The sequence below is a fragment of the Eupeodes corollae genome, chromosome 1 (genome assembly GCF_945859685.1).
Source record: "Eupeodes corollae chromosome 1, idEupCoro1.1, whole genome shotgun sequence".
NCBI lineage: Eukaryota > Metazoa > Arthropoda > Insecta > Diptera > Syrphidae > Eupeodes > Eupeodes corollae.
In genome coordinates this window covers 61,572,207-61,593,184 of record NC_079147.1, presented here as the reverse complement: position 1 = coordinate 61,593,184, position 20,978 = coordinate 61,572,207, and the positions used below count along the sequence as shown (strand labels likewise).

At 33.0% G+C, this 20,978-nt stretch overlaps 1 pseudogene; it reads right to left on the bottom strand.

Moving 5' to 3' along the window:
• Window positions 1-20,978, bottom strand: part of LOC129939610 (dopamine receptor 1-like) — a 32,561-nt pseudogene that overhangs the window by 8,033 nt on the left and 3,550 nt on the right.

Sequence of the window (20,978 nt, the reverse complement as noted above, 5' to 3'; positions counted from 1 at the left end):
TTTAAATTTAATTTAAATTTGAATGAAAATTTAACTAATTACGAAAAAGACAAAATTCAAAATTTAGTTGCCAGAAGTATTTCAGATGGTTATTATGTTAACAACGGTTCAATTAATGATATTGAAATGAAGATAGTTCTAAAAGATGTGAACAGTGTTTTTAGTTGCTCACCGAGAAGGTTACCATTTGCTCACAAAATTGAGCTGAATAAAATTTTAGATGATCTTTTGAATAGGAAAGTTATTCGTGAAAGTAATTCACCATTTGCTTCACCTATAGTTTTAGCCAAAAAGAAAACCGGAGAACTGCGACTTTGTGTTGATTATCGAGAGTTAAATAAAATTACAATTAAAGATAATTTTCCGCTGCCTATTATTGAAGACATTCTTGACGGGCTGCGTAATAAACGATACTTTACGTTATTAGATTTAAAAAACGGTTTCCAACATGTTAAAATGGCTGATGAATCAACTAAACTTACTTCTTTTGTGACACCATCCGGACAGTTTGAGTATCTTTTTATGCCATTCGGGCTAAAAAATGGTCCAGCTGTTTTTCAACGATTTATTGAATCAAAATTTAAAAAATTATTACGATCCGAAAAGTTAAGAATTTATATTGACGACTTGCTTGTGGCGACCGAAACATTGGATGAGCACTTTAATATTTTGGAAGAGGTTTTTGATATAATTAAAGAAAACCATTTGCAATTACGTTTCGATAAATGTTTATTCTTGTATGAAACAATAACATATTTAGGATACCAAATTTCTCTAAATGGGATACGTCCGAATTCAGATGGTGTGAAAGCAGTTCAACATTTCCCTATTCCTAAAAATATAAAATGCTTGCATTCTTTCCTGGGCTTATGCTCATATTTCAGGAAATTTATCAAAGATTTTTCGGTTGTCGCAAAGCCACTATACGATATTTTGAAGAAGGATTCTCAGTTCGTTTTTGGTGAGAAAGAGATTTCAGTGTTTGAGTCTTTGAAGAAAAAACTTTTAGATGCTCCAGTGTTGTGTATTTACAATCCTAACGCAATTACTGAATTACACTGTGATGCAAGTAGTTTCGGTTTTGGGGCTGTTTTGCTTCAACAGCAAGATGATAAGCTTTTTCACCCAGTCTTTTTTTTCTCAAAACGAGCCACAGATCAAGAGTCAAAATACCATTCATACGAACTTGAGACATTGGCGATAGTGTACGCTCTCAGAAGATTTAGAGTCTATTTGGCTGGAATTAATTTTAAAATACTTACTGATTGCAAGTCCTTGACCTTAACTCTCAACAAAAAACTTCTTAACCCTAGGATCTCTCGCTGGGCATTAGAACTACAAGACTATAACTATACAATTGAACATAGAGATGGAAAGAGGATGGGTCACGTTGACGCACTCAGTAGGTGTCATAATGTTTTAACAATTGAATCTGAATCCTTTGAACATGCATTAGCTGCATCTCAACATAAGGATAAAACAGTGAGGGAATTGGTTCAAATGCTTGAAAAAAGGGAAAGTCATTTGTATGAACTAATTAATGGCCTGGTGTATCGAAAGTTAAATGGTCAAGTTTTTTTTTACATTCCATCGCAAATGGAAAGAAACGTAATCCAGACGCACCACGAAGGTCTTTGTCATGCGGGTGCTGAAAAATGTTATGACTTCATTAGAAAAACATATTGGTTTCCCTTTATGAAGTCCAAAATAAAAAATTACGTTAAGAGCTGTTTAAAATGTATTCATTTCTCACCACAAAGTGGTAAGAAAGAAGGCGTGCTACACAGCATTCCTAAAGGTAATAAGCCATTTGAAACTATACATATTGACCACTATGGTCCTCTTCCTTCTTCTGTTCATAATTTGAAAAAACATGTTTTTTTGGTTATTGACGGCTTTTCAAAATTTACAAAGCTCTTTGCAGTTCGAACAACAAATACCAAAGAGGTAATTAAAAGTCTAGAATCTTATTTCATGTCATATAGTCGACCAATACGTATAGTGTCGGATAGAGGAAGCTGTTTTACTTCTGAGGATTTTGTCAACTTTTGCAGCAACAACAACATACAGCATATAAAAATAGCAACGAGTTCACCACAATCTAATGGACAGATTGAAAGAATAAATAGAACCTTAACATCTATGCTGGCTAAGGAAAGTGAAAAACATCCTGCTGAATGGACAAAACATTTAAATAAAGTAGAGTTTGCTTTAAATAATACTCAAAACAAAAGCACAGGTTTCTCTCCGAGTATATTATTATTTGGTGTTCCGCAAAAAGGTGAAGTAAATGATAGAATTCGAGAGCATCTTACAGAAAATTTTAGTTCCGAAAAATCTGAAAATTTAGAAGCCTTAAGGCAGCAAGCATCTAAAAACATTGTTCCTTCTCAGGAACAAAACAAAATTTATTTCGACAAAAAACATAAAAAACCCTTTCCGTATAAAAAAGGTGATCTCATCGTGATAAAAAATACGGATAATACCTCTGGCACTAATAAAAAATTGTCTCCTAAATACAAAGGACCTTATGAAATAGTAAAATTGCTTCCAAATGATAGGTTTTTAATAAGAGATTTAGAAAATTTTCAAATTTCGCGGATCCCGTATGAAGGAGTATCATCTCCAGAAAATATGAAATTATATTCTATACCAAAATGATTGGCGTTATCATTACACGTATCAATTCTTTTAATATAAACTTAACTTTTGTATTCTTTTATTAGTTTTAAAACAATATGTATAATTAAACTTTCGTTAATGGTTTGATTTCAAATAAAAATGAAAATTTATTGTCTTAATTTGGATTAGTTTTGTTGTATTATTTTTCTTTTTCTGAATGCTCGTTATTTATTTTATTGAGTAAATCGAGGGCGATTTATTTTTTTGGAGGGTTGAGCTGTAGCACATTTTATTTTATAAGCCCTTATTAACATCATAATGAAACACCCTGTATAAAATCATACACAATTAAATTTATGTTTTACCTTACTTATATAAACTTGTAAAACTTATATATTATATTAATATTTTATTTAAAGCAGAACAATATCGAATGATAAAACAGTTTGTTCTTTAATCCATGTAATACTTTTCTTTGTTAAACCAAGGTATCATTCTATAATTTTAAAGAAAATCAAATCAATTTGTAATAAATTGTCGAAACGAAAACGTCTCTTTTATTTCTTTGGCTCATTTTTTATGTTCGCGGCATCCTACAAAATTAAGCTATTTTTCTCATAAATCTCTTAAACATCATTGTTCCGAATAATTTGAAAAACGCGGTAAGCCGAAAGAGATAAAGATAAGATTTAAAATTAAAAGGATCATATTGTCGAACAAGACACATTTTTTAACAAATAAATAAATTTGATGCAAAAGCAGAAATTTTGGGAATGGAATGGATAAACGGGCACTCAAAGGTTTTGGTATACCTTAAATATGCCAAAAACAACAATGTGAGCACTAAAAAAAAAGTGTAATTCGTAGGCAATATCAGGGAAACATTAAGCGTGGGATAATCCACATTCGAGTAGTAGAGCTGAAAAACTAATCTCTCTATTTTATAGTTCGGCCAAAGTTGGGCTTTAAAAGCAAAGATATGGGCATTCCAAGAAACGTGATTATTACAGTTAAATTGTTTAAAGCAGTTAAAATAACGGTTAAAAAAAGTGTAACAAGATATAATTGTCATCAATAGTTTTAAAATTAAGTCTTTGAATAATGTCCAAGAGGTTTATGGACGTACGGCCTGTGGCATGACAGTCCACTGCACTAAAAATCACACCACGGATATACTACGAAAGCATGTTTAAAACCATAACTTTTTCCATTTAACTCCTCATTCAACATTTATATAGCCTTAACCTTCTTCATTTCTAGGAAACTATAAAGATCTCTTTTAATTTTTCAAGTCTATTAAAAACTTAATGGTTTTTGGAATTTCTATACCTTCCCTCTACAAGCTATTAACAAAATATAAGAAATTCAATTTATTGCACAGTTGCACAATATATAAAAATAATGAACTTAACTACAAAATTTTTCATCAAATGTGAAATGCGAAATGCTCGTTAGAGCGCTTTTATTTTATTTCAATGAACATACATTTTTAAAATACAAGTACACTCGAAAAATGACCAACAGCGGTTTTATGGGTTAACCTACAAGATTTTAGAATTTTAAACTGAAAAAAAAAATAAAATAATTCGAAAAAAGATAAAAACTGCACACCATCTGTAGAGTGGATATACATTTTATATTATCCTTAAACATCTGGCACCACTGGCCAAGCCAAGCCAAGCCAGAGCACGCTGCTCCAGCTACTTCTGTTCAGAACATATCCGTATCTATAGTTCTATACCCTCTTTACACGAGTAAATGAATCTGAATTATTTAGAAGATTAACAGGCGAATAAAAATTCATTCCTTGCATCCGTCCGGGTGGCAGGTTTGAACCTTTTTCCAGCCCCGGCCCCATCCCACCTGCATATGTAGAGAATGTACCTACCATCATTTCCGGGCAGGAAATTGTAGTTGGTACAGAGAAAGTTAATAAATAGTGTAGCTAACTGCACATAGTTATAGTGATGAAAATGGCCTACACGGGCTTGAGTTTGCTGTTTGCAAGGACCAAATACGAGTACCCTATCTACAGTATAGCTCTCAACATCGAGGTATATGGTTTTTTCTATTTTAGGAGTTGAAGGCCTCTGTGTTCGATATTGGTGAACGCCTGACTAAGTTCCAAACTACTTTGCTTCGAAACATTTTCCTCCTCCTCCTCCTTCTGCTGCTGCTGCTTATTTACTGATTTTAAGATCTCCTTTTTATAATGGTGAATAGAAGAAGAGAAAGGTCCTGGGAGAAGGAGCCAGTGTTGGTAGTTGGATTATGTTTTAAGCACAGCAAGAAGTTAAAGTTCTTTTTAAAAATTGGAATCAGCAGGGAGTCTTAAACAACACACCCGAATGATGATTGTTTTGGGTGGTGGATATTATAGGGAGAGGGATTGTGCGAGGTGTGGTGGCGGTAAGGTAAACATATAAAAACATAAAAAATGCATTCGATTAAATTACAGCCCCGGTTACAGGAAACGACGACGACGAGAAGGAGGAGACAAACGAGTACAGGCCAGGAAATTCATGATGACTTTACAAATTGGATTTCCCTAAATTTTTTAAAAGAACCTATTTTTTAAATTGTTTTCTTTTCTTTTTTTTCTTCCACTCTGAATGTTTTTCCTGTGAAATTGAATAGAATAAGAAATTAACATGGAAAGAAGTCTTAATTAAAGAAAACACAAAGAATTAAAAAAAAAAAACAATTCAAAAGTTCTTATGTCCTTTTTGTGTCCTTATTTCATATAACTGATGCTTTATACTTTCATGTATGCCTGGGTTTTCCTTCAAAAAATAAAAATGAACATTTCACTTGAGAGCAATTAAAAGGACTTTATGCTGCCTTATATGTAAAAACTCTTAATGATGGGACTAGTTAAAATGAATAGCACAGAAGGAATATGAAAGGAGTTACAGTTTGTAAATTCACAAAAAACATTAAATTCAAAAGGATGACGAGAGTGAGAGAGTAATGCTCCTTATGAAGGTTTTTGCTAGAAAATGGCTTTAATACTTTATTGAAAATTGTTGAAAAATATAAAACATGACTTTGTTTTTAAGATCCAAGTTAAAAAAATTAGTAGAGTTTTTTTTAGAAAAACCTCGTTAGCCTCTCACCATTTATTCTAAAAATAAATTCTTTCACTACTACTCTTGATACTCGTTCTTCTTATTTTGATAAGGACATGTTTTTGAGATTAAAAATAAGGAATTGGAAATGAGTCACAGGAAAATAAATCACAATTTAAGTTTTTGAGACTTTTGTCCTATTTCAATGTTCTATGTGGAACCTAGACTAGACGATACTACTTTTGAAGTTTCTGAGACGAATGCACATTTTGTACCGAAGTTTGCTCCCAGGGCCAAAAGAATGTTGGACAGAAAAAAAATATGCAAAAATGTGTTGTGTTGATACTTCTTAAATTTATTTAGTACTTGTAAAAACCCATTTGAAACATGCGATCTGAATCGGCAAAACAGACATTTTTGTAAAAAGTAAAATTAGATTTTGTAATTATTTTATTGATTCCTTAGATATAAAGTAGTCTTTGATCAAAAGGTAAGAGCTCTTAAGTCGACTTAAATGGATTTAGATTTGTATCCTTTTTTGAATTTATTCTTCGCAACACATTTTTTTTATCCTTGTGGATAAATCTAACATAAAAGTTATGACCTTTCGTAAAATAGCTGAAGTTTAATTCGAAGGTTTTTGCAAAAGGTAAAACAACTTTAGCAGAGGTTGATTCGTCTTATATATAAATGTATTTTATTTATTAAATAATAGATCAAAATGATTTTGTTGAAACATCATTGGTTGTTTTTATTTTTGATATTAATCAAATGTTCAAGAGGTCATAAGCGTCCACAGGTTTTTCTTAAAACCCACCTCTGTCTATCAACTCCTACTCTCACCTCCCCGCGGTGAACATCGGGTGCCTAGTACCTCAACTGGAGATTAGGTTACAACCCCAGTGGAAAGTTGTTGGGGCAGCAAACGAGGGAGGGGAGAGAGGTTTTCCACTAACGCACCTCTCCTTATCCAGACGGCAGCGGACGAATTCTCGAGATGGAATCAACGGTGGCGTCTACGGTTCCAGTAAGGTTGAACTACTTAGTGAACACCTTATAGGGCTTCTTCGACATATTCAAAGCCCAGGCCTGTAAGGAGCGGTTTATCCGGCTCCCCTTCCTTGGAGTTATATTAAGGATCTGGCCCTCCAGGTTGGGGGTTGTGCCGTCGGGGTGACTTCCTGGCCACGTAAAAAATACCAACAATCCTCGGATACGGACGGATTCACTGTTGACAACCCATGCAAACGAAATAAGGACAACGAACTTCGGATATAGATAGATAGATAGATAGATAGATAAGTTCTTTATTTTTTCAATTTTCTTATAAGTAAAATATTTCATGATAAAAGATATACAAAGCATGGCTTTATAAGCCGTCTGCCGGGAAAAAAAACTAATTAAATAAACAACCAAAAAAAAAAAAAGTACAATTTGAGTAAAAAGAGAGAATATTTCACAAAATAAGTTTCATAGTTAAAAAAAAGAAAATGTAAATCTTAATTTATAAAAATTCAGTGTCATATGTATGTTCCCAGTGAACTCTTCACCAAGTCAACCGATTTCGATGAAAGTTGGCATTTTATGTGTAATTTGGTCTAACTTAAGATATAGGATAGTTTATATTTCGAGTAATGGTATAAATTATTTACATATATGTTGCAAATGAAAAACACTTAATATAAAATCTACTGTTCTAATTAAATATGATCATTATGTTTTCGGAAATATATTTTGACTTTGAAATAAAACTCAGCTGATCGCAAAGTTACCATCGGTGAGATGGACAAAATATGTAAGTATTGCCAAGCGTTAAAATTTCGCAATGAAACACCTGGCATGTGTTGTGCATCCAGAAAAGTTGTATTGCCATTACTTCCTACTCCACATGAATCCATTGAAATCACTACTTTCTGAAATTTCAAATGATTTAAAATTATTTTTGCGTAAGACACAAAAGTTTAATTCTTGCTTTCAAATAACATCATTTGGAGCATCTAAAATTTGCGATCTCTCATCTGATGGTCGTAATTTTGAAACAACATTTAAAACACAAGGCCAAGTATACCATAAAATTGGATCATTGATGCCAATGCCAAATGAAGATACTAAATTTCTCCAAATCTACTTCATGGGCAGTTGTGAAGAACGTGTGCCAACTCGATATTTATAATTTTATTGAACAAGCAGAAGAGAGAGCAATTGTAGAAATATTTTTAGAGAACCGTAATCATCTGGTTCAACTGTTCAAAAGAGTATTACCACAATTGAAAAATGACAATTATGAAATTGTCATCAAAGCTGACAAAGTACCATCAGGAGAGCACGCTGGCAGATTCAATGCGCCAACCGTAGATGAAGTTGCTATTATTATGGTCGGTGATCCAGTTGACAACAGATCTATTAAAATTACACACCGAGATAATACAGTGAGTAGAATTTCAGATATACACCGTTTGTACGACGCACTCCAATACCCATTGATATTCTGGTACGGAGAAGATGAATATCACATCAAAATCAAACAGTGTGATCCAATCAATGGTAATGAATTAAGTAAAAAAGTTAGTTCAATGAATTACTACGCGCTTCGATTAATGATTAGATATTATCAGGACAATTATATTCTTTGATATCGTCAGTTGTATGACGAAGAAGAAATGTATACAATCGGATTATGTTGGCTGTTGATGCTTAACAAAGTGGTTTCTTTTTCTTGGATGCACCAGTTGGAACGGGTAAAACATTTTTGATATCGTTGATCCTTGCGAAAGTACGGTCACAAAAGAAAATTGCATTAGAAATTGCATCATCAGGCATAGCTGCTACTTTGTTAGATGGTGGTCGAACAGCGCATTCTGCTTTTACGTTACCACTAGATGTCCAAAACAATCCAAATGCTATGTGTAACATTAAGAAAAGGAGTGGAATGGCTACAGTGTTACAAAGGCGTTCAATCATAATTTGGGATGAGTGTACAATGGCTCATAAACATTTACTCGAAGTATTAAATAGAACTTTGCAGGATTTAAACAGTAATGACAGACTTTATGGTGGAGCTATTCTACTATAATGTGGTGATTTTCGGCAAACATTTCCAGTTATTCCTCGCTCTACTTTTGCTGTAGATTGCCAGACAATTTCTGTACTGTTGTTGAAACTAAAAATGATCTGATCGAGAGTGTCTTCCCAGATATAATAAATAACTATCTAAATCAATTAGCAATTATACGTTGCCTGTTCACGTTTAGGGAGACCATCGAGTTTATTTGTGTTGACAAAAGACAGGCTGACGAAAAATATTGTTCATCGATTGGCACTTCAGTAAACTTTAACTGTGATTTTATTTAATTTATGTTAAGCATAGTATTTATTAATAAAATAAAATTAAAGATGTTATGTAAATTAGTGTTCAATTTTGTCTATTAAGTCCTTCCTTAATTACTCAGCCACAGCAACGCGTGGTCGGGTCTGCTAGTATAAATATAAATATTAAAGAAAACAATTTTTTTTTTAAATTATTATTTTTATAATGTGACTTTTAGTTTAGTCAAAACAAAGAAAAAAACAAGAAAACATTGAACCATATGGAATAATGTTCACCATTAAAGTATATTTTGATATATATATATAGTATAAAAAAAGCAAAAACAGGTATTTATAAGTTTAATAAAAAATGTGACTTTTAGTTTAGTCAAAACAAAAAAATTAATGAAAAAAAAAGTAAAATATTGGTAATATGCTTTTAGTTTAGCTAAACCAGATAATGGTTTGTAAGTGAGAAAAAAAAGCAAAAAAAAAATAGGAAAAGAACTGTATATTTCTCAAGTTTTTTTTAATTTTAAGGACTTTTAATTTGGTTAAAAACAAAAAAAAAAAAAAAAAAGGAGAAGATACAATCACATTAACATCGTCTTACAACTCAAAACAAACTCAAACACTCGTTTCGATATTTTTGTGCATGTGAGACATAGCGTATAAGAGGCTTCCAGCCACGATCTCCGTTTAGTACACTGACACATTCCTCTTGAGAAAGAAAACTAGAATAAAAGTAGAGCCTTAGAGTGCTAAAAAATGCAAAACATCTTCGTTTTGACCAAGGTTGCAAAGAGAGCACACAGGGTTTAAGTCTGTTCTATGTGGTCTATAATTCAAATCGAGCATTTCCGTTCTTATCTTGAAGATCAAGCTCATTTCAGAAACTGTAAACTCTTCTCTAAAATAGTTTTTTTCACCAAGTTTCAGATTAAGTTGTCTGTATATATTCCTGGATGTTGATGCAGTCCCTCTCGCAACACAAAGCCTATACATCGAGTCATCTATAACAGAGATACATTCATATAATGCATTTTCTATTGCTTCCACATTGTCCACTGGCAATGATATTGAAAGGTTATGTGCTACAGCAAGATCATACCAATTTTTGACCGGACTATATCCACTACTAAAACAAATTTTAAGGAGTCTTTTTTGCAAGTTTTGGTCAGATCGCTTCATAACTCTGATCATAAAATCGGCGTTAGCCTTTAAGTTTTTCAAGAAAATTTGAGGTAAGCCTGTCTCTAGGTGGATAGCATAATTAGGAGTGTTAATAGGTAACCTAAAAATTCGCTTGAAGAAATACCTCTGTATATTTTCCATTTCCTCCAACTGTTCGAAACCATATACTTCATTACCATAGCAAAAACAAGTATTCACGGTGGCATTGAAGACTTTGAATTTTGAGATTGGATCTACGAGTTTATTTGCGAAGAACTGGGGCCACATTGTATTTATTGCAATTTTTGCAGCGGTAGTTTTTTCTTTTATAAAGGTTTGAATTTTAAGATTATGTGTCATTGTATACCCAAGATACTTAAATATTCATTAACAACCTCAATTATCTCACCATCTAAAGTCCAATTCCGCCCATAGCCAGTTGATCTATTTCGAGATCTAAAAACCATTATTTTGGATTTGGTGGTATTTATTCTAAGATCCCATAGATCACAAAACTATTTCAGCTTGTTTATCTGGAGCTGTAGAGTAAGCGGACTGTCTAATAAAATCACTAAATCGTCAGCATAAAACAAGACTTTAAGTGTAATATCCCCGAACTGATCTCCCCCAGGTATACTGTTTTCGACATCGTTCATATACAGTGCAAACATGATAGGGCTTAGAACACATCCTTGAGGGACACCTGGTTCACAACTAAATTCTCTAGATACTTTTCCACCATTCTGAACAGATGCCATCGTGTTTTCGAGAATTTTTTCGTAGACTCTGATAAATTTAGTAGATAGGCCAATTGCTGAGAGCTTATAGAGTAAGGACCTCCTATTAATAGTGTCAAAAGCCGCTTTTAAATCAACGAAAAAGGCATATAAGTTCTGTTTTTTATCAATAAAACGCCTAGCAGTGGTGCTGAGTACAAAAATTTGATCAATAGCTGAAAGGTTGGCTCGAAAACCAGCTTGAAAGCAACTAATTATGTTATTATCTTCTAACCAGGTCGTAAGTCTAGTATAGAGTATTTGTGTAAACACTTTTCGTAATGAGTTAAGCACAGCAATTCCTCTATAGTTCTTTGGCAAATCACGGTTACCTTTCTTAAAAATGGCTGTAATTCGAGACAGACGAAAATTTTCAGGCACTGTCTCTTCAATGAATATTCTATTGAAAAATTCTAACAGATATTCCAAAAACTCAGGAGTAGCACGTTTATAAAACTCTACTGGGATCCCATCAGATCCAGGTGCTTTGTTATTTTTCATTTTTTTTAAAGCAGCTACTAGTTCAACCATTATAAGATTGGAATCCAGTTCAGGAACAATGACATTAGGGAATGCAAAGCTCATTGTGTTTAGATTAGGGTCAGGCAGAAGTAGAGTTTCAAAATAATTAGCAAGTAGATTTTCATCAATTGTGAACAATACCCTCCTATTCCGCCCACTTAACACTTGTACTGTCTTCCAAAAAGATTTCGAGTCCTTGCATTCAACGAGCTTAGAAGCAGTGTTTTTTAAATAAAGTTCTTTTTTGAGATTGCATAACCTTTTGTATTCTTGGTTTGATTGTAAATACAGTGATTTAAAAACTGCGCTATTTGTTTTTCTATATAGTTTTAAGAAAGCGAAAGATTTTCTCCTACTTTTTTTGCATTCTTCGTCGTACCATACAGACTGAAAGGTATTTCTACGTTGGGAAGAAAGTTCTGCAGACTGTCTAATCACTGAAGAAACTATGTCAGTTATAGAATCTATAGAGTCAGATGTCACACTTGGCATCGCAACCAGCTGATGATTAAGTTTAATTTTATATCTATTTGCATGTCTTTCTTTCCATTTTAATTTATCATTTCCGGTTGTTTGAAGATTTACTAATAGATTTTCTAATTTGCAAAAGACAATTATAGGGAGATAAGACGAAAAATTAGCTGGATAGGTCTCAAAGTCATCAATTATACTTAGCCATTCACCTTTAATAAGACAGTAGTCTATTACAGAGCAACCCTGAGCAGACACGAAAGTGAAGTTTCCGTTTGAGTTACTTTGAGATGTTCCATTTAGAACGAAAAAACCAAAGTCTTCAATCAATTCTAATAAAAGTTTCCCATTTTGATTTAGACAATTGTCAAAAGACTTTCTTTTCTAGAAGAGTGGAAATTATTTAAGACCGAATTCTGATAGTCGCTTATACGACCATTTAAATCTCCGATAATCATCATATTTTCACAGTTGTAGATAGTTAAGAAGTTATAAAGCGCGTTATAATTTATGCTCCATTCATTATAATTTAAATAAATAGGTAAAATTTGGAAATGTTTTGTATCGTAAGTGATGTCAATAACTATATAATTCTCGCAGATTTTATATTTAATAATATTATCAAAGCCAGTGTTTTTTATGCTACACATTATACCACCACTAGCTCTACCAACTCTATTGCTTCTAATTGCTGGTATACTTTTTATGTTATAATTTTTAAAATACTTCAAAAACTGCAGTTCTTTTCCTTCTTCTAAAAAAGTTTCTAATAAAATATGATATGTACGTGGAATGTTAGGAATCCAGCCGAACAATTGGTGGAAGCCCTAAACTGCTGCAAGGCAGAAATTACAGCCATCCAAGAAGTGCGATGTGATGGACCGGGCAAACGCAAACTAAAAGACTGCGATATCTACTACGGCAACTGCTACCGAGAACAAAGACAACGTCTATTTGGGTGTGGATTTGTTGTTGTAACTAGACTCAGGCTAAAGGTCTTGTGTTTCAACAGTGTGAGCGAGCGCATCACGACAATCCGCATCAAGGCTTAATTCACCAACAGCCTAATATGCGCGCATGCCCCAAGAGAGGAGAAAGATATAGACAACAAAGAAATATTTTTCGAGCTCTTGGACAAGACTTATGAGCAGTGCTCTGGCTATGACATACACTTATCTTAGGAGATTTTAAACGCCAAGCTAGGAAGAGAAGACATCTTTGGTGGCACGATCGGGAGATACAGCTTACACGACAACGGATTCAGGTTGATTGATTACGCTGCGGGGCCAGACATTCTGGTAGCTAGTACGCAGTTCACACATCTCAATATCCACAAGGGGACATGGAAATCTCCTGATCAACCAACTGTCAACCAGATTGACCACATTGCAATCGACGCACGACAATTCTCCAGTATACAAGATGTCCGAACAATGCGATGGGCCAACATTGATTCGGATCATTACCTCATAGTAGCCAATGTAAGGCTTCTATAATATCCTGATCCAAGCCAAAACAAGGAAGTACTGTGAGAAGTTTCGACTTTAGACAGGTACAATCGCAAGAGACTGTTATGTTCTTTTCCGATCGAGTTTCTAATAACCTCTTAAGGAGTCGCATGCTGCCTGCATTAAGCATTGAAAACCAGTGACAACATTGCCTTACAAACCATCAGAGATGACTCCTCTGAAGTGCACGGCCACCACAGCGAAACTCCTGATTTGACTGTTTGGTAAAAAAAATCTTCCAAGGGTACCAGCCACGAACCTAAGCCTTTAAGCACGATCAGAGGACATCGTAGTAGAACCGCAGTCAATGTTGAGAATATGGAAAGACCACTTCTCCAAATTATATAACGGCGATACATAATTCTGCTGTATGGGAGATAGAACCACTCAACCTAGAAAAACGCAGATCAACAATTCCGCCTACCCGACCTCTATACTAAAGTCAAAGAAAGCTGCTGGAGCTGACGGCATCGCTGTGGAATTATTTAAAGCAGCAGGCGATGACTTGGTAGGGAGCATGCACCAACTCATCTGTTAAATTTGATCGGAAGAAAGCATGCCCGATAAGTGGAACCTCAGCTTAGTGTGCCCGATACATTAGAAAGGAGACCCTCTAAATTGCGCCAACTACAGAGCCATCAGTTTCCTTAACATTGCATATAATATATAATAAAAAACGGCATGAAGCCGTTTGTCAACAACCTGATAGGTCCTTATCAGTTTGGCTTTAGACCAGGAAAATCCACTATCGACCAAATATTATATATATGGAGAATGGAGGAGAAGATATAACGACGCACTGTGCAGCAACACTGACCTAGTAAACAGAATTAACGTCCAACGGCTAGATGGTTAGGTTATATCTGTGGCCGCAATGCATAACCGCTTAAGTCGAGTTAAGTCGAAAATGACTTTTTGTAATAGGCATGTTCAGAAAATTAAGATCTATGGACACTCAAATTTTTAGATCTGTATCTCTTCTCAAACGAAAATTATAAGCAAAAAACCATACAGCTTAAGTCTAATTTTTGAATTTGTCATTAGCCAAAAAGACTTAACTTTAACATTTTATGATTTCTTGTAACGACCGTTTCATAACTTAAGTTAAGTTTTTTAAGTACCTATAGTTTGATTTGCCATACAAACTTATCTTAAGATAAACTACATTCATCTACTTTTTTGAAAAAAAATAATTCGTAATAAAATCTTAATTAGAGTTACGAAATATTTTGTCTTCCTGTATTTACAAACGTTATTTTTTTCTATTTTACTAACTCAAGTTAGCCTGTTATTCCCCACTGCAAAATAGATGCACCATTTTCGTAACTTGAGTTAGGCTGTTATGGAAAATTACATTTTTGATTTCTAAAACTATTAACTAAAGATAAGTTGTTATGGCATATTTAAATTTAGATATTTGAAAGGAATACATCGAATTAGGTCGTTATAGCAAATTTGAATTTGAAAAAATTCAAATCTAAGTAAACAAACGTTTCTTTGCCTCAAACAATTATAATTCACAACCGATGAGAGTTGAATCTTAAATTGATTTAGGTTTGACGTGACCGGTCGAATCAAAAGAAAACAGTAAGTGAAAGTGATTATTTTAAAAGTGATTTTAAACGTAAAAAGTATAAAAAGTACAAATTATAATCAAAAAAATTATAATAATAATGTCGAGCAGAGCATTACAAATGGTGCAATTAGCGAGGATGCTCGCAGAACGTGCTGAAGCCAAAGGTACATAAGTTTATGCGTATATTTGTATATTATATATGGCCAGTGTAGGGCAGAGTGAAAAAAAACTACTTTTGGTCCGTTAACAATTATTGTTGTCGTCGTTTTGTGTGCTTATGTCTGTGTCCTTTTACTTGAACGTGTGCGCCAACATTCCATTATAATTGAGGCTGTCAGTGCAATAGTGGCGTAACCCACTTTTTGAATTTTTTGTTCTTTCCCCTCCAATTTTTACATTTCCACATCAAAATTTATTTGAGATACCATTTTCAATTCATATGTGTCTTAGCTTTCTAAAAATGTGACTTAATCCGCTTAAATATTATACATATTAATAACCAAAAGTGGGTTACGCTACTATTGCACTGATAGCCTCAATTACGATTATGTAATTTGTATCCTTAACAAAAACGGCTAAGTGTATTTATTTCAACTTTTTTTTTATATTTATACATTTTTTTTCATGTACCTATGTAGATCTATTAATATTATGTATTTATTTATATGTATACCTCATATAAAATATAGCATTGTTCATAAACATAGACTTCTAAGATAGTAGTGAATTGTGTTAAATGTGGTTTAGATTCTAACCTGGGTTAAGATTTGACACTTCTACTAGTGCATAAGTTTTTATATCTATTTAAGGTGTCTGCCTCTTGCAAAAAACTGACAAAACATTCAAGAGTATCAATTTGTTTTGAAAAATGTCAAACTCGTGAAGCCGTTCGAATTGATGAAGTGTTACACACTTAGATATGAGAATATATAGTATCTAATTAACACTGCAAAATCGAGAAAATAAATAAAAAAAGGTTTTTTTATTAATTTGCATTGACTTTTTATTGGCTTTGTATCCTTAAAGTTGGGGTGAGGACAAAATTATTTTAACTGGATAAAGAAAAACATTTTTTGTTTAGAGAAATTCCTTAAATCTCCGCAGGAATGTGAAGAAAATCATTAAACGCAATTCACACAGCAAATTTTATCCTATCTCAAACAAAACTTCAAATTTTAATCATAGTAGAAGTTTATTATTCTTGACAACATTACTCGCACACAGGAATAGGTTGAGAGTTGTAAGTCACTAGGCCTTGTTCTCAACGGACTGTTGCGCCAACCAATTTATTTATTTTTAAGAAGTTTATATCCAAATTTTCTGCTTGCGTCAAAAATATCAAAAACAAATATTTCGATAGTAACTTATAATTGCAATTATTTTCGAAGTTTTTTAGATTCTTATTACTTTTTGTTTTAGAAAACCTTAGGGGTTTTAAGAATGGGACTTTTCAGGGTGAAAATTATTTTTCGAAATATTCTCGTGTTGATGACATTGGTAAGAAATTAGTTAAAAAGTTGAGAAAGAAATTAGAAATAGATATTTATTTTCAAAACTTAGAAAAACCAGATGAAATGCAAGTTCAAATAAATTCAAACAGCAATTATTCCGCATCAAGAAAACAATTACAACGTTCTGAAGAAATTGTTATGGATGGAATGCCCAATTTTGAGCCTAGTGTACTGAGAGAAACACAATCCTCATTGAATGGGATAAATTTTGATGTTGACTACCTCCGATGTAAGAAGATTTGTAGTAAAGTAACCTCGTTCATAATATATTATATTTATGTATTTTATACATATATGTATATATATTATATTTAAGTCAAGAAGTTTTTATATATTTACTTTTAAAAATTTCAAAGACATTAGTTTAAATCATGGTTTATATTATTAAGAAATACTTAGAGAATTATTTTTCTACAACTAGGTAAGTCCAAGCATACTGAAAACAATCAAAATGATTCCGAGGTTGAGAGTGTATGTGATAATCCTGAGTGGATGGATTCGGATGATACATTTAATGATCCTAATTTTAACTTATCAAGCAAGTCAGGTACTTCTAGTTCCCAGAGTGATGAGGAGTTAATTGTTATGGGTGCTCAAATTGAAAAAGCCCTTGAATCACCGAAGATAAAAAATAAAAAAAAACTTCGAGTTAAACAACGGAATAGTGGGAAAATGTATGAATCCATCAATGGAAAAACCGTTAAGGCTAGATCTGTTAAGAAATTTGAAAATTGCAGAAACCGGTGCAGTGAAAAGATAGATCATGGAAACGTTGAACTTTTATTCAACCAATATTGGTCGCTGGGAAGTTACGATCAAAGAATCCTGTATATCAGCTCCTTGATTACCATTGGGGATAAAAAATGTGACACTTTAGTAAATGACGTAAACAGAAAAAGGAAACGTGATCATTCCATGAAGTATTCATTGCCTGTCAACGGAATTAATGTTAATACATGTAAGAAATACTTCCTTCAATGTTTTGACGAAACAGAGAGTTTCGTTAAAAATGTAATAAAGAAAAAAATTGGTTCTCCTGCAATTCCTTTTCAAAATATGAGAGGGAAACATACTCCTGCCAACAAATGCTCCACAGCTCAGGAAGAAGAAATAAGGAGGCATATTTCAAAATTTCCCGCATACGAAAGTCACTACAGTCGTGTCAAAAATACTTGGCCAATAGCATTAATTTAACATCTATGCATCGCTTATACAGTCTAGAAACCGAAAATCCTGTAAGTCTTTCAAAATATTCCCAAATTTTTAAGACTATGGGATTAAAATTCAAAGCCCCTAACATAGATACATGCTCTACCTGCGATGCGTATGTGTCGAAAATTAATGTTGCGGAAAACGAGGACGTTAAAAAGCAACTGATTGAACAAAAAACAAATCATTTAAGCAAGGCTGACATGGCGTACGAGGCAAAACGCTTAGATAAAATAGAAGCGAGAAAATCTAAATGTGTTAAAACGTTTGCTTTTGACCTCCAGCAATGCCTACCAACCCCGTTTTTGAGAAATTCAATCAGTTTCTATAAACGCCAACTTTGGACTTTTAATTTAACGATTCATGACCTAGAAACAAATGCAGCAAAATGTTTTATGTGGCATGAAGGGACAGCGCGCCGTGGTGGGAATGAAATCTCATCTTGTCTTTACAAGCTTTTAGCCACAATTCCAGAAGATACAAAGAAAATAATATTTTACAGCGATTCATGTTCTGGACAAAATAAGAATTCGTTCGTTGCTGCGATGTTCATATTATTTTTATCCGACTCCGAAAATATTGAGCATATAGATCACAAATTCCTTGAACCAGGTCATACGCACATGGAATGCGACAGTGATCATGCTCTTATTGAGCGGAAGAAAAAAAAATCAAATGTAAAAATAGAAATTCCAAGAGACTGGTATCAGTTAGTGAATTCGGTAGGTCCCAAAATGCAAGCATTTGAGATGAAAGTGGAAGATTTCTTCGATTTTTCTAAACTTTCCAAATCGAAGTTTTCCTGGAAGCGAATAAGTGAAGACGGAAGTAAATTTTCATGGAACGCAGTTCGCTGGTTACGGTATACCAAAAGCTCTACAGAGGTATCTTTTAAATATTCCTTAGATGAAGATGAGCCATTTAAAGTTTTAAAAATTGGTAAAAGAGGAGCTGGAGTTTTGAATGAAAGCCAAATATCTAATGTTATGGATTTACCTTGCATTTCAAATGAAAAGAAGAAAGATTTGATGGACTTAAAGCAATACATACATCCCGATTTTCATTATTTTTATAATAACCTTAAATGCAGCATTGATGAGCCAAACATTCATCCCGATCTAACCGAATCTGATTTGCTCGATGAGTCCTAAATACAAAAATTGAAACTAGTAAAACAAATGTATTTTTCCCTTTAATATTTGTTTTGCACATGCGTATATCTCTTTTTATAAAATTTTTTAAATGTATTTGCTTATTTTTGTACATATTTTCAAAAATTGTCACTTAAACATGCAATGAAACATAAAAGTCAGCAAACATTTCAAACTCTGTTGGTTTTACTTTCTTATTTCTTGCATTAAAAAAAAATGATGAAGAAGAAAAACAAGTTCTACCTAAAAGGTGAAAGTAAGTATGTAATGTAATGTAAGTATTCGCCGCAGTGTACGGCAAGTTTTTTATTATCATTTTTGTAGTTATTTTATCATTTGATAAATAATTGACCTTAGAAAAAAGCTAATTGAAAACGAAAGACAAACAAAATTTAGTTAAAAGAGAAAAACGCTACTTTGTGTATAACTCACCGAATATAATTTTAAATTCATATCTCTCAACATACAAAACATTGGGTTAAATGAAGCTTAACTTAACTTAAATGAAACTTTTTATTGAGGGCAAAACGACCTAAATCCAATTAGAAAAAGTAATCTTTTAAATTGAACATGCCATAACAACCTAACTCGATTTAAGAAATTATTTTGAAAAAAATAAATATACCAAAACGACCTAACCGAAGATAGGTTACATGTTTTTTTAATTCACAATAATCCATAACAACTTAAGTGTTTGTTTCTTAAATAAATCCTTAGCAAAAAGTCAAAAACATTATTTGCTTTTGACATACGATAAAGGAGTATTTTTTTTTATGTTTGCATTTAAAAAAACTAAAAATTGAAATTTTCCAATTCCAGGGAAATTTTTAAAATTTAAAACTGCTCTCCTGAAAAGTTGAAAAAATCGACTTAAGCGGTTATGGCTTGTGGCCACTGATATAGAGCTCCAGCCTGGAAGTTCTTCGAATCTAATCCCGAGGGTCGGCGCAGTATGGGAGGACCACAACTCAGGTGGCGTACGCAGGTTGGTGATCAACGCTCGAAAATGGAGGAAGCTAGCTTCAGACGCATGCTGGTTGAAGCTAAGGTCCACCCCGGACTGTAGCACCACTTTAAGTAAGGAGGTTAGTAAGTTTACATCTTCTATTTGAACAACTTTCTTAGCAGACATTTTTTTAATACATAAAAGACATACATTTAAATTGATTTATCTAAAATTATATTCTGTGTACTAAAATGTTAAGATTTTGTGTACCTACCACTTTATGCTATAGTTTCCTTTGTAATTATCTAAAGAAATATTGCGTATGATTAAAATCAGATCAATGAATTAAATTAAATAAGAGTCTTATGGTAACAGTCAAATAGCAAGACCTCTCTTAACAACTTTTTAACCTAACTTCATTAAAATCTAGAACTTGATACCAATATTTTTTAGAATCAATTAACCCCCTATTAAAATATTTCCCCTTTAATTACCATGGAAAAGCGTCAGAAGGGGTGTTTGAAATTGCTGATCAAAGATTTAAATTAATAAATTAAAATATTGTGTAGGTGACTTATATACATTTTTGAGAATGAGTATCTACACTTCTACAGCTTTTAATACAAATATATAAGGTAATGTGATTTATTAGTTCCAATCTTTACCTAGATACCGCATTTATATTATTAATTACTCAGTAGAGAGGTACGCAGCCTTGTGTATACAGTTTCTCCAAAATGATTCATGGTAATGGAGGGTAGTTATCGTTAAGCTATTATTCGAGACCACAGACAAGAGAAACCTTTATATTAATGTTCTCTTGTCTGTGACCAGACTAACCACCAGACTTGGGTTGAAACTAATATTGTTCCCTAATGAGTTCGCAACTAAACTAAGTTCTATGCTACGTTGTTGTTGAAAGATTGTTTTCACGTTTATTTAATTAAATGGATTAAAAGACTCACCGACTACGACGACGCATTAAGCGTCGACGACGATGAAAACAACATGACACAGCAGAGATATTCATTATTTATTTGCTGTCTTCATATGATAATTATGTGGCTATAGTGGCTCCCTAAAATTAACTCACCTGCAATAGATTCCAATCATAACCACACACGGAAAATAGAAACTTA